This window comes from Bos javanicus, chromosome 22 (assembly GCF_032452875.1).
Source record: "Bos javanicus breed banteng chromosome 22, ARS-OSU_banteng_1.0, whole genome shotgun sequence".
Classification (NCBI taxonomy): domain Eukaryota; kingdom Metazoa; phylum Chordata; class Mammalia; order Artiodactyla; family Bovidae; genus Bos; species Bos javanicus.
The window spans coordinates 57,459,666-57,475,049 of NC_083889.1; the positions used below are offsets into that span (position 1 = coordinate 57,459,666).

At 48.4% G+C, this 15,384-nt stretch overlaps 1 protein-coding gene across 5 annotated transcripts in view; it reads right to left on the minus strand.

Annotated features, from left to right (window-relative positions):
* Positions 1-5,806, minus strand: part of NR2C2 (nuclear receptor subfamily 2 group C member 2) — a 113,623-nt gene extending 107,817 nt beyond the window's left edge. For 2 of the 5 annotated variants that reach the window (XM_061397219.1, XM_061397218.1), the window contains exon 1: positions 4,569-4,952. The gene's annotated coding sequence lies outside the window, so the exon portion shown is untranslated. Of the gene's footprint in view, positions 1-4,568; positions 4,953-5,718 lie in introns of those variants that run through there. The other 3 variants (XM_061397217.1, XM_061397224.1, XM_061397221.1) reach the window with 3 other exon arrangements.
* Between the last annotated feature and the right edge of the window lie 9,578 nt (positions 5,807-15,384).

Below are 15,384 nucleotides of genomic sequence, written 5' to 3' on the forward strand. Positions count from 1 at the left end.
CAACACCTTGTCTCACACGTTCCGCTAATCCAAGCAGGAGAGAATGATAGCCTCTTCTATCGTTGGCATGAAATTCCTCCCTACTGACTTCACTAACACTTCAAGGAATTAGAATCTTCAGCATTATTTGTCCATAATATTAGGATAAAAGGTTTCACCTCCTTTTATGGACTTTTGTTGTCATTTAGTCACTCAGTCACGTTCAACTCTTCTGCAACCCATGGACTGTAGTCTGCCAGGCTTCTCTGTCCATGGGATTTCCCAGGCAAGAATAAATGGAGTGGCTTGCCAATTCCTCCTTCAGGGACTGAACCCACATTTCTTGGCCTGGCAGACGAGTTTTTTACCACTGACAGCCATGAGGGAAGCCCTCCTACTATGGACTTCAAGGCCTCTTATTACAGTGAAGCAGGTAATTTTTATTGTCCCTAAAAAGCACACTTTGCCTCAGGCTGGCTGTCATGATTACAGGCTCCTTGGAGCCCGTGGGTAATCAGAAAGATACTTGAGTATCTGAACCAGTCTCTTCCTTTCCCATCCTAATTCCCTCCCACCCCTCTGCTCCCAGACCCCAGATGCTGGGATAGAAAGCTGCTCTTTCTGTCCCCTAAGAGTGTCCTAAGCCAATGACCTAATCTGGGCTTTCAAGTCCTCTATCCACTCCCCCACCATCACTGTGACTTACTAGCTGAGTGTTCCCAGGGAGACTTGGCTTTGGGTACAGAGTCCCTGCTGCTTACACTCAAGCACTCAGGATACCTGAAGAAAGGATGGAAAGCAGGAAGCAGCTGTCCCTGACAAGGGCTATGGGGAGAGAATGGCAGGGTTGGGTCACACAGAGAACCTCAGCCCCCAGGCCGAGTATGCTGAGGCAAAAGAAACTCCAACAGGTAAGGAAGAGCCTATCTTCTCAATGCGTGACAGATTCGGTTAAAGGTGGTAATCATACCCGGAGGAATAAAAGTCTACAGTAAGTTCCCTATAACGAGCAACAAAGTGAGAAGAGGAAACTAACCTCCGACAGAGGACTTCTGCAGCAGGTGGGAGGCTAGCCTTGATGAGCTGTAGCACGGATCCTTCCCAGGTTTTTCCCATGCAGTTCTGTTTAAGGGGGACTAGCATCTGCTCCACGGATGCTCTGGGACTAAAGGAGCACACGGCACAAAAGAAAGAGGACTCAAGGGTAAAAATTCCGAGAGAGTCCTGGAAATGCAGAGACATTCAGGGAGCAAGACATGCGGGCCAGCACTCAGTGCCACGGCTTCAGGAGCCACAGGCACAACCGCCGTGCTCCCTGTGCCGCCCAGGGAGCAAGAGGCCCCTGTCCCGACCCCAGTCTCAGTGCTGGCTCCCCGCCTCCCCATCTTACAAGCGGGGAATCTCCCCACTTAAAGTTCCAGAGACAGGAGTAACTTGACTTCTTGGAGACAATCACTAAAACTTCCCAGAAGCCCTCATAAACTGGGGTTATCACAAAGTTTTTCCTCTTTCTGAAAGGCATGTTTATGACAACAAAACTTAAAGGTCACCGTAAATAAAACTGCCAAAAGCAACAAATAATTTAATAATACATATATATATATACACACACACACACAGAGATATATTTAGTTTTTCCACTAAACTTTGAGTTCTTTGGTTACCCTAAGGAGTTCAAGGAATCAAAAGTGCTGGATTGAAAAATAATACCAAAAAATTCTTAAACAGGACAGAAAAAAAAAATCCAAAAATAAGTGAATAAAAGGGTGACTGTTCTAAAAATATTGTAACATTTGCAATATCTGTATTATATAAAATAAGTCAACAGAAATGTTCCACTTACCAGACTCTTAAGCAGAAGCTTGATATATACCTGACAAATGCGCTTGTGACGTTGGTAAAGCAATTACAAGGTGATTTTCAATAACTCTATTGCATGATTCATCTTTGAAAAGGTAACTATTTTAAATTAATGGCTACAAAGACTGAATTGCCAACTCTCTGCAAGCTCACTAAGTCTTCTTCTTTGTCCTTTGATCCTCTGTGATAAGAGTAAGACCAGCATTTTTTATTTCAAGAAAAATCACACTGTGCTCTAATCCTCCAGTTAAAGTAAATGGCAAGAATACATACGCTGTTTACTAGAGTTCCATTCGGAGAAGGCAATGGCACCCCACTCCAGTACTCTTGCCTGGAAAATCCCATGGACGGAGGAGCCTGGTAGACTGCAGTCCATGGGGTCGCTAGAGTCGGACACGACTGAGCGACTTCACTTTCACTTTTCACTTTCATGCATTGGAGGAGGAAATGGCAACCCACTCCAGTGTTCTTGCCTGGAGAATCCCAAGGACGAGGGAGCCTGGTGGGCTGCTGTCTATGGAGTTGCACAAAGTCGGACACGACTGAAGCGACTTAGCAGCAGCAGCAGAGTTCCATTCGCACTAACTTACATGCAGTTTACTTATGATACAATTATCTATTTATCTCAAAAAAATAAAAAACCATAAACAAACACATTAGGTGGGTAAAAAAGGATTCCCCTCAGGTTCCTTACACATATTATGGACTTCCCAGGTGGCACAGGGGTAAAGAATCTGCCTGCCAATTCAGGAGACAAGAGACATGGGTTCAATCCCTGGATAGGGAAGAACCCCTGGAATAGAAAACCACAACCCACTCCAGTATTCCTGCCTGGAAAATTCCACAGACAGAGGAGCTTGGTGGGCTACAGTCCACAGGGTCGCAAAAAGTTGGACACGACTGATGCATGCACACCATGTCTGCAGACAATGCCACACTCTGAGAAACCACTTCCTAACTCACCCAAATACTGTAACAGATACTTATTTTACTGCTGACACTGCTTCTTAACCGCTAAACAAATCCACATAAAAAGACACCAGTAATGAGCAGCAGCTTATCAGAGATATCAAAAGTATCAACAATTCAATCACTCAACAAGCAGTCACTGAGCCACTATGCTAAGTGCTGGAAATACAATGATGTGCAAAATTATTCCTGCTCACATAAGGTAAAGGGAATCTTACTGATGGTAACGGTATCCATCAAACGATCACATTTACGGAATGTAATTATGCAGAGAGAAATGTTATAAAGGAAAAGAACACAGTGTAAAGAAAAAGGAGTTGATCTAGACTGGTATGGGGGATCAGAGTGGGACTCCCTAAGGAAGTGAGGCTTATGCTGACATCTGCAGGACTTGGGTCGGGGGTGAGGGGGCCGGCACGGCGAGCAACAGCAAATGTGGGTTTTAAGCAAGAGGGAAGAGCATCTGAAAGGGCCTGGGGTAAAGGTAAGCCAACCCTTCAAGGAAGCTGAAAGCAGGCCGGTGTGTTTCGTGCATGAGCTTGGAATACAGGCATAAGAAAATGATGAAAAGTCTTAGAAATGTTTGAAAATAGGGAGGAGGAAAAGGACCTCTAGCATTATGTCCTGGTAGGGCTTGAGCACCATGATGCCTGTAAGAGAATTTTATAAATTGTAAAGCACTGCACAGTTTTGTTAATAGTATGAGTCCCACTACTTCTCTTTCTAAATACACTTTTGGCCTGGATGCCAAGCGACCAGCTGAAAGCATAAGAGCCAAAATTAGTTCCCCAGAGTTCTAGTCCAGTGTTTTGCCCTACACCACATTGTCTAAAAATTTCACTGTTTGCCTCACTTAACCATCTAATGTCTTTTCCAGACAGCTAGTTCTTCATGACAATAACTCCAACTGTGAGCACTTACTACACACTTTTCTAAGCTCCTTATTTACATTTAACTCATTTAATCCTGAATTCTAGAAGGAAAGTTCCATTCACTGTTCAGATGAAGACACTGAGGCTCAAAACAGTTAAAGAACTTAGCCAAAGTCACAGGGCTCGTAAATCCTGGCACTGTTAACCCCAATCCTAGCTTCTGCCTACATCTGTGGGTAAGTATGTACGTAGAGATACACTGAGGAGGGAGAGGACAGAACGCAGGTGTCTGGAATTACAATCATATACTTGCCACCCACCAATGTCTAACTCATCTAGCACCTGGGTAATAGTGGGGCTCAGCAAGTATCTGAGGAATTGAAGGGATGACAAAGGATTTTAATGTGGAAGTAAAGTGATTTTCTGATGCTTTCCCACCAAGTCATGTATTCAACAGCTATGCATTACATGGCTTTATTTTCCTTGACTCTCGCTGATGACTCTTCTCCATTACCTTTATCATATTTCACAGACTGCAGCTCGGAGGTAGAGGGGGGAACCGATGGAGCAATGAACTAGCGGCCAGCCTCACTGCACACCAAACGCCCTCCCTCCTGGGGCTCTGCACTTTTCCCTCTCTCACGCTACTCCTTCCTTGGTTTCTTCTATTCAATCACCTTCTCACAGAGGCCTTCCCTGACCACTCAATGGCAGTTTTCTCAGGCCTGCAACACTTCACTCCCACGCCCAATTCTAGAAGAGCAGGGGCCTGGTCTACCTGGTTCTCTGAATGTATTCCAGGACCCTGGGCTGATCGAATACATATTTAACCAACGAATGAAAAGACAATACTCCGGATTCCCCTCTGTTCTCTGAAGCCCTCCATACCCGTAAGCTTTCCACTCCAGGTGGCTCCACACTCCATTTTCAACCATAACAACACTTCTGCAGGACTCGAGGTTTGCAAAGTAGCCTGGACTCCATTTTCTGAGTTGAGCACCTCACACGAACTGAGAAGGGAGGTCCGGCCTGGTAAGAACGCCCATCCTCCCATTTTAGGGTCGATGAAATTGAGCCTCAGGAAGGGGATTCGCCCGCAGCCGCGCCGACAACACGGGCAGGAGCCCTAAGAGGTGTCGCTTCCACAACGCCCTATCCCACGAGCCGACGGCCCTGGGTTCAGGATGCTTCATCACTTTTATTCCTATTGTTCAGCAGCACTCATTCCGGACGCGCTCCAGGCGGAGGACGCGCCCCGACCCTCGCCGCGTCCCCGCGCGTCCCACGCGCCCCCGGCCGCGCCCCGCCCCCAGGCCTCAGGCCCCGCCCCCAGGCCCCCTTGCCGCGCCCGGGTCTCTGCTCCCACCCCGCCAAGGGCTCCCGCGCCACGCGGGGACCACCCCCTGCCAGCAGAGCCCAATCAGCAAAGGCCCAGGGGGCGGGGCCGCGAGGCCCCGTCCCTCCTATCTGGGCGCCAATTGACCCCCTCAGCTGTCACTCATAAGGTCGCACTCGCACACCCGCCTTCCTCCCTTTCCTCCAACCCTCCCCTTCAGGGGGGGAAAAAAAACAGAAACGGCGGTTGGGCCACGGCGGTCGCCAACGGCGGACGGGAAGCGGAGGGGAGAGGAGCTGGGGAGCGAGGGAAGGAGGGCTCTGGGAGGAGCAGGCGATGGAGGAGGAGGAGGGGAGCCCGGCCCAGCCGGAGCCGTCGCCGCCGAGGACAAAATGGCGGCGCTGGCGGAGGGCCAACTGTGAGGCGGGGCCGCGGTGTCCCCCCTCCGCCCCCACCCTCGCGCCGGCCGGGCCGGTCAGGGGGAGCCCGCTCGCCTCGCCGGCCGCGGGCGGGGAGGGGAGGGGAGCGGCCCGGCCCACTATGCAAAGCGGCCGGCGCCACCGCCCCGTGGCAAAGGTAAAAGGGTCGGGTTCAGCCGCCGCCGCAGCCGCGGCGCCTCCATGTCCGCGCGCCAGGCCCGCCCCCTCCGCCGCCGGCCCGAGCCCGCCCCGGCCCTTTTTTTTTTCCCCCTTCAATTTTTACCTCAGGATTTGGCGCCAAAGCGACCTCGAAGCAGGTCCCGTGTCTGCGGCGGGTCGGCCCCCGGCGCGGAGGGCAGGGCGCGGGGGGGAGGCCGGCTTCCCGACGTCGGCGTTTGGCGGGAGCCCCCGGGCCGCTTAGGCTCGCGGGGCAGCTGGCGAGAGACGGGACGCCGGGGTGGGAGCTGGACGGCGGGGGCGGGCCCGGAGGCGCCGCCGGGGTCGCGGGGAAGGAGGGGTTTGTTATTGTTTTTGTCAGTGAAAGGTCAGAGTTCGTGACCCCGGTGCCGCCGCCGCCGCCGCCGCCGCCCGCGCGCTGGGAGGAGGAGGGCGAATGTTCTTCTTCCTCTTCCCAGCGCCAGCCTCGCCGCGGCCGCGGGGGGCGGGCGAGCACGCGATTGGCTGAGGCGCGCGCGCGCGCCGGAACGCGCCGTCCGCGCCGCTCCGGCAGGCCCCTCCGTGGCCGCGGCCCGGGCGGCGCCTCCGGTCTCCGCCGGGGTCTCGGTCCGGGCTCGGCCGCGCCGCCATACGGCCACCACGGAGCTTAAACGCCGAGGTCCTCGGGGCGAGGGGTTGGCTGGTCGTTGTCAAAAGCCGGGAGCGCCGGCCTCCCCGTTATTCGGGGTGGCTCGCCCGCGAGCTCCTCGAGGCCGGGTGGGGACCGTGTTCTCGCCGTAACGTCCCCCACCCGGGCCTCCGCCGAGCCCAGCCGAAGCCTCTGTGCTTGTGGACTGAAGAAGTGATGGCGGCGGAGCGCCCGGAGGGCGGAAGTGGGTGGTTTGTCGGGTGGGCGTTGACCTGTTCGTGCCCTCGGTCCGGATGATCCGAGGATGCACCACCTTCTGGGAGTATCAGGTAACGTGTTGAAGCCCTCCCAAGCCTGTCACTGTCTTTTCTGGAATATATGCCCCAAGTCCAGAGTCTCCTCGCGATTTGAAACTGAACAACAGTGCTTCCGTTCAGTTCAGTCGCTCAGTAGTGTCCGACTCTTGGCGACCCCATGGACTGCAGCACGCCAGGCCTCCCTGTACATCACCAACTCCCGGAGCTTGCTCACACTCATGTCCATCGAGTCGGTGATGCCATCCAACCGTCTCATCCTCTGACGTCCCCTTCTCCTCCTGCCTTCAGTCTTTCCCATCATCGGGGTCTTTCCCAGTGAGTCAGTTCTCATCAGGTGGCCAAAGGATTGGAGCTTCAGCTTCAGCATCAATCAGTCCTACCAATGAAGTGCAACAATGCTTAAGTGTATACAAAGAAACTCCTTGTAGAGTTGCTTACGTATACAAATAGTTGATTCTCTGGATCCTATGAATCTTGGGTTGTAGGTATTCACTAGATATTTCTCTTAGTGATGATTTGACTTGCTTTGCATGGTGCGGACTGCCGTTTTATTTGAGACGCCCTGAATTGCATAGGCCAGACCGCTTGATGACCGTGCTTCTGATAGGCCTAAGATCCGCTGCTAATTGATTTTTTTCCTGAACTTTTCTTGTTTATTATTAATAAATTCTGACTCGAAAATGGATGATTTAACCATTTGTTTTTTTTTTTTTTAACCAGTAGCCATTTAGCTTTTATCAGTGTGACCTCAACTTTGAGTATTTTCTCCATAATCTTGTAATATTTTTATTTGATAGGAAATGCTTTAACACACCCATATTGCTTGTTTTCATCTCTCAAGGAAGAGGAAGATGAGAACCAGAAAGGTCAAATGATATGCCTAAGGGAACACAGTATTTTAATGATAAATCCTTGTAAACATGTACTGCTTTGTAATTGTGTACTTCCCGGCACCCCGTTTTCAACGTTGTATACCACTTCTAGCTATAGCTTTAAAATACATACATTGAGGTTTTTTGTGGGGTTTTTTTTTGGGGGGGGGGCAAACAAAACTGTACTAGATTTTGAAATGAACACTAAACAATGTTTCTCTGATGGCTTATGATTTTCTCCTTTTAATACTCACAGTTCTGTGAACAAGGCAGTGTTATTTCATTTTACTGAGGTGAAAGAACTGATGCCCAGATAAGTGACCTTTCTGGTGCTCCGGGTGCAGAAAGTGAAGCCAGATCTCTGATCTAGTCCTTTTGCCATGCCATATCGGTTTGCTCTGTTTGTAGTAGTAGTCAACGAATTGCCGGTTAAAACCTTGGTTAATGTTGATACTACCAGTAATAGCAGGACCTTCCTGGCGGTCCAGTGGTTAAGACTTGGCTTTCCAATGCAAGGAAGAGGAGGCCTGGTCCAGGAGCTAAGATCCCACATGCCTTGTGGGCAAAAAAACAGAAGCAATATTGTAATAAATTCAATAAAGATTTAAAAAAAATTTTAATAGCAAGCCTTCATAATCCTGAGCACTTTTCTGCCTCAGAAAACAAGTACATGGACATGCACTGGCAGACTGCTGTTAGAGTATGACAGGCCTCTGCAAACGGAGGTGGGCACTGCCAGAGTGCCGGTTTTTTGCTCCACTGTGTGTTGGGCAGAAGTTTTTAGTGGTAACTCTTAAGTGACTTTGTAACACTTGATGGATTTTATAATAACAAAAATACACACATTGTGTTAAACTAGCTATACTTTTTTTGACTAGTAATAGGAAGTATCCACATTTGCATTCACAGTTGCTTTGAAAGTTGTTTTATCAACCTTTTAAGGATTCTTGGGGAGTGTACTATAGAACTGCCAGGTGCATGCTGGGTCTGAAAGCTCTGGGTGGGGCCTGGCATGAGCATGTCTGCTGGGCATCCCGGGTCATTCTGATGCACGCCACAGGCTCAAATCACTGCGTGAACTCCAAAAACGTGGCAAAAAGAAAACTTCTTGTTCAAAAAATTTTTTTAACTTGACTGCCTGAAGAGTGCTCATTCACAGAGCCGTTGGGAGTGACCTGTCCGGCAGTGCCCAGTGCTTGTACGTGCCTTGCCTCAGCACCTGCCCACACTGAGCCTGTGCTGAAACGTGCCTTGTCCTCATCTCAGCCCGTAACACAGTTCCTAGTACACAGTGGGTATGAAGTGGGCACCTAGTGCATGCTTTTCCCAGCAGCAGCGTATGATGAGCAGTGTTGGTATCGTCAGCTTGTTTTTACGGATGAACTCAAGTGAAAACATGGTTTAGTTGGACTTCCTGGACTGGCCTGTGAGCCCGGGCCTCCTAGCTCCCTGCACAGAGCTTGTGAATGGGATCCAGGCATTCCCTCCTCGGCCTCTGTGGTCCTCTGGACAGGTTTTTTTCCCCACAACACTTAAACAGGTCTGTTCTGCAGTCATTAACTGAGAGCAGGAAGATCATCATGCAGTTTTCATTTTGTACCTGAGTAGATGTTTTTTGCCATCCAAGCTTATCTGTGTTTAAATGATAAATGTTAATGAAAATCAAGTTTTAATTAAACAATAGTTGTAGATGTGCTAAATTTTTCAAATTACTATTATCAGTAGAGTTTCTTTTTACCTAAAAGGTATGGCTTTTGTGATAGCGTAAATAATGGTTTTTCCTTTTTATTTTCATAGACTAGGAAGACTTAATGATTACCTTCATAAGTACTTATGTACATCTTTGTATCATTTTTCTGTAATAGCCCGTTATTGTATATAGTATTTGTGACACTTCTGTCATTTATATAATTATGACATGTTTATAAAATAAACTTTTAAACCTCATATAATTGTTACTAGCCTTTAAAAAAAAAAACTTGGAATATGAATAGATGTAATCACTGAATACCAGATTGCACATTCCTTATACTTATGCATTATCCTGTTTAATCTTCACAATAACCCTGTGAAGTAGATGGTATTATCTTTTCTTTTTTTTCACAACTGAAGAGGCAGGAAACCTTTAACAGAGGGAGAATAACATCTGCAAAGTCACCTGGATAGCATATGCTGGGACATTTATCAATAGTGATTTCTGCTAAGTTTTATATATATTTATATATTTTGGTCATGCTGCCCAGCTTGAGGGATCTTAGTTTCCAAACCAGGATTGAGCCCATGCGCTGGGCAATGAAAGCCTAACCACTGGGAATGGTTAGGACCGCCAGGGAATTCCTTCTGCTTAGTCTCTTCTGTCCTTGAGGACTTAGAAAAGAAGAAAACCTTTCTCTTCTACCCACCTCTGCGATTCTGTCACAGTCGAGCTTTGTCACAGTAGAAGTTTACTTGGGGAAGTCTCAGCTTCTGTATTTGTGACCCATGTTCTTCCCAGGTAGAGGAAGCCTGGTGCTGCAGTGGATGGATGGTTCTGGAACACAGGAACACTGTAAGAGTGGGTCCCAGACCGCTCCGGAATGGCTTTTACTGAGTCATGACTCTAAGGGGTTTTTGTTGTTTCTGTTTGGTTTTTGGCCACGCTGAGCAGCATGACCAGGGATGTTAAATCCCTGGTCGGGGAAGTGCCAACTCTGGTTTCTGCCCCCTGGCTCCCATGCCTTAGTAAGTTGTACTTGGTTCACATTATCTTGAAAACATAAGGGAAAATCAGATTGTCTTCTCAGAATAGGGCACCTGCTGGGACTTCCCTGGTGGTCCGGTGGTTAAGATTCCACGCTTCCACGGCAGAGGGCACAGGTTTGATCCCTGGACGGGAAACTAAGATCCTGCATCCCACGAGGCATGGCAAATAAATAAACCTACTTTAAAAAAAAAATCTGCCTGCCCTTGTCCCTGTTTTAGAATATGGTTGGGAGCCATGTGTTTTTAAATGTCATCTAATTGGGCCTCTTTGAGTCGTGAGGCCTGGAGTTCTTTACTAACCCAGCACCACTTCAAGAGCTAAGCCACTTGGGGCTGTCAGCCGTCTAAAACAGCATTCCTTGAGGTTCCTAAGAGATGAGTTCCACCCCACAACCTGTTCACTATAGCCCAGGAAATGCACCTCAAAGCAGAGATGCCTTGGGAAAGCCTCTCTCTCAAGTGCTTTGCTTTGGATTCTGCCCTCAGCCTCGGGGAGAGAGGGGACGCTGCTAGAGGCCTCCGGCTTCCAGGGAGCTCTGGGTGCACGGCCAAGACTGAGGGTCTAGACAACACAGACCCCCTTGGTTTTACCCTTGCATTTGGCCCCTCCTCCTCTGGTCCCACGTTTAGGTCTTAGCTCTGTCCTAACTGCTGTGGTTTCCTAGCCTTCCTAACTAATCCAGGTAGCTTCCCTCTGTATCCATTCATTCATCCATCCTTCCTTGCTGCTGCTGAAACAGCCACTCCTTGCCCTCTTCTGTTTAAGAAGTTCTAATGGTTCTGCATTGCTTAGGGCTGAAGGGAAAACTCAGATGCCTAAGGGGAGGACCTTGAGTGAGGGTAGGAGCCGAGGGTAGGAGTCTAGCAGGCAGTCTAAGGGAGGTTCAGAAACACCATTCGTATGTTAAATGGTGTTAGTGACCCAGCCCCTCATTGGCACCTGGAATGCGGCCCAGAGACACCTCATCTCAGATTTCTCAAGAGAAGCCAGGAGTCCAGATGTGTAAATGTGAAATCTCTTACCTTTAAAGTACTGGCAGTTTGCAACCGGTTTCTAAAGTCTGCAGGCCAAGCAGCATCTTTTAACCGTGGTTCTGGGCCTCAGAACTAGTTTGGGACCTTTGAGTAAGCAGATAAAATCCAAACTCCTGAGCCAGGGTGATCGAAAGTCCTTCCCAGGGGTCCTTTCTGCCACCTTCAGATGGCAGTGGTGATCTCTCCACAAAAACACTGGGGAACTCAGAACTGTGATTCTATTGAGCATACAGAACTCATCTCAAGGAAGGGAACGTGGCAGGCAGAAACGAGCCCCCCATTTAAAAGTTGAATCCAAAGTGTGTGTGTGTGTGTGTGTGTGTATGCTGCAGATGGGGGCCCGTTCCTCTTCTAGTTCTTGTATTTTTAATAAACTTCATGTCTCCTGCCAGGGCAGGAGGAGAGCAGTCACTTGTCTGTATAGCGTGGGGTCAGGGGATGAGGGTCTCAGGGTTCCTTATAGACACTCACCTGGCACTCCTGTCTTTACCCCCATCGTGGCCTTCCCAGACCCTGTGCCTTCGGCTTCTGAGCCTGTTTGGGAAGCAGGGGCCAATGTGTCTGGCTGGCATCTCCCCCTGGGGGCACTTCAGTGTTCAAATTCTGTGCCAAGGTAGCCATCACTGTCCCTGCATGTTGTATCTTCCAAAAATGACAGTTTCCACAGCCTATGCCTCTTGGATTTTCTCTGTCCTTCAGGTTACATCTTTTTATTCATTTACTGTCCTTTCTGTAGGTTTGGGAGGGAGCCAAGAAATGCATGTTTCCTGGTTATCTAGCTGCTTCTTGAGGCTCCAGGTTTCAACATGAAATTTGATTTGTTCAAAGACATTTCGGGAATGACAGGTAAATCAGCATTTCTTTGTGCTAGGAAAGTCAAGATTTATGAGTGGATCAGAGTTTCGATCAGCAAAGTCAGTTTCCAGAAAAACAAAGAATTTTTGTAGATTTGCCATGAATTTCATACATTTTCCTCTTTGTAGTATTTTGAAGCTTTTAGAAAATAAAACCAAAAAAAAAAAAAAAAAGGAAAAGAAAACTAAGTGTCTTTACTTTTGAATACATGACTTTAATTCTTCTGTTTTGGTTTAATTTGTCTAATTGAAACTTTGTGCTCTTTATTTTCCCCCCTTACCTGATACTTTTAAGCCAGTGGTTCAAAAAAATTTTTTGACCATGATCTATTAAGTATATTTTATATCAACAAGCAGCACATCATATATAGTATGCACGCATGTGTGCTTAGCCGCTTCAGTCATGTCTGATTCTGCACCCTGTAGACTGTGAACCTGCCAGGCTCCTCTGTCCATGGGATTCTCCAGGCAAGAATACTGCAGCGGGCTGCCATGCCCTCCTCCAGGGGATCTTCCCAACCCAAGGATTGAACCCGTCTCTTACATCTTTTGTATTGACAGGCGGGTTCTGTAGCACTAGCGCCACCTGAGAGGCTGCACATATACATAGTATATATGTATATACATATGATTAAAACAAAAATGTCATGAACCTGGTCCCTGGCGATGATGGAGTATTCTGCTGCCTTCTACTTTGCTCTCTGTTGTGCGAGGCAGGGCGGGGTCCTGGTTGTGATCCATGACACTGATTTCGTAACTTACTTCCAGAGTTTGAAAAACAAGGAAAAAGAAATTTCATTTATGATGCTTTTTTTCCCCTTTTTTGCTTTGTGCTTTCTGAATACAGATTTTCTCTTGTCCAAGCTTCTCTTTCGCTCCCCACACTGTTACAACATCACCCTTGAAAGGTGATCAGCATAGAGAAGAGACCTGTCACTCTGCTCTGCCAACACAGAACGCCCTTTACTGTAAGACATCATCAACCACCTGTCCACAGAAGAGACCTGGGCCACATACACAGCGTGTCTGCAAAATTGCTCCATGATCACCAGGACACTGTGAGGGTGGCCACAGGGCGTTAAGCTTCTCCTGAGAGTTCTATGGAAGGGGATGTTGCCATGCCAGGCAGCGGCTCTGCAGTCCCGGGTCTGACAGAGTCAGGCTGGTTTCCCCTCCGATGTCCACCGCCTCAGCTATGTATTCCTCCTGAGATCGTCTGGCACAGTGTCGAATTCTAAAAGGTGCCTTGAAGTCTTGTCATGGTACCAGTGACAGCCCTCATTCCTAACACATCGTTCCAGATGCCCTTGGGTCTCCTCTTCGGCTCAGAATCTGATTATCCACTGACGACTCCAAGCCTGGCCACAAGCTGGGGTCACTGCCCACAGACCAAGCTTTGACTCTGAAAACCTTCCCAGACCCTCCCAAGCCCAGATCCCCAGCCTGCACATCCACAATGTCCCGAGGGCACTTGTAAACCTAGAGAAGGGAACCCCAGAAGAGAGGGGTGAGCCACAGAGGAGCCCAAGGCCACGCAGGCAAGGTGGGGATGAACTCCACTTCATGCTGGTCATCTCAGGCCACAGAACCTACACAGCTGTCCCCTGGGCTGGCTCCCCCTCCAATGTTACCTGCCGTGCCCCAAGGAGGGCAGCCTTGGTAAAGTGGTCCAGCCTCTGTTTGCAACATGTGGTACATGGGTAGTCACCCCGACAATACTGGTCTGGCTTCACATGACCGACAGGCCCCCGACTGTGCCCTGCTTGGTTTCACTTCTGGAAACAGCCCTGTCCCTTGGGGACATGACCACCCCCCGGGACACAGAGGTGTTCTCTCTCCCTAGGAACTGGAGTGGCAAGGGTATGATGGCTTCGACCCCAAAATAAGACCTATCCGTTCTTACAGGACACATATTAACTGCAACCTTCAGGCATGACTTCACCACAAGATATAAATTCACAAAGGGTTCGAGAATAGCAAGTAATTGATCAATTTTTAGATTATTATTTATAAATACATCTTAGAAATTCTAACCTATTCCATTATGTGAGAAACATGTGATGAATCCCCAAGATCACTTGCCTTAAAAATCCTTTATATGTGAGTGTTCCTCCTAACATGTCAACTGAATCACACTAGAAGCATGAAATGTTAAAACTTTTTAAAGCATGTGTACTTTGGATTTTAAATATTAAGTTGGATTTTAAATACCCCATCTTAAGTTGAAGCCAACCTTGTGCCATATCATTGCAGAAAAACAGAACTGTATTCACCGTTGCAATTAGACACTGAAATAACACTGGATTACGTACATGGCTGGATAAAGAAATGCATTGTGTGTGTTATGACTTTGGGGAAAAGGTCCTACGGATTAGTCCACGGCAGTCAGAGTTTTCTGTTGATTTTAGGAGGGACTTCACGTTGCAAGTCTCAGAAAATATTAATAACTCAGAGTATCAGCAGTTATAAGCATAGGTTTCTGGATCGTGAGTGTGTGACCCCAGGCTAGTGACACAAGGTCTCTATTCCCCCGTTTCCTCATCTGCAAAACAGAGATAATAAGAACGCACCTCAACGGGTCCTTGGGACGATTAAATGGAGGAGCGGGGTTAAGGTGCTTAGAGTCCTTCATGCCGAGATGCTCGCTATTTATTATTTGTTGTTAAGAATCACACAAAGGTCTCCTAGGAGCTTGTGAGAGGCCAGTGCTGTTGGCTGCTGATTCAGTAACTGTTTGATTAGGGGCTTAAAATACAGGTAACATCAAACCAGCTTCCCCAAAGTCCCTGAAAGTAATAGCAATATATGCAACAGATGCCCCCAAAATGCTTATGTAAGTTACTCTCCCATAAAACATACCCAAATTCACAGCAAGGCACAGCCCTTGCACTACACTAATCCAAACCACAGTCTTCTTTTCAGAAAATGTGGCTCCAGAGAGTGGCCACTGGGGCTGAGTCCCCAGCAGCCAGCCCACCCCACTCCTTTTCCCCCAGCTGACAGGTCTATGTGGGTCACCTTGGTGCCCTTCACAGTGACCAGCTCACTAAGTGTGGTCCGGCAGCCGTGTGCAGGGCCCGCTCAGTGCTTCTAAGAAAAAGCTATAGCCCCCACCACTGGGGGTGGTCGGCGGTCAGCCTCTTGGGAACCAGCCTTGAAATCAAGCTGACAATGGACAGTAGGTCAGAGAAACCCAAAAAGTCTGGCGCTTGGGAGACACTGTCCAGCCCTGAACCCATCCTGCTCTCCCGCCTCCTCTGGGCGAGCTGATCTCCTAGCTGTCTAACGCAGTGTGAGGTTGGCTTCCTTTTCCTTCCTATTGAA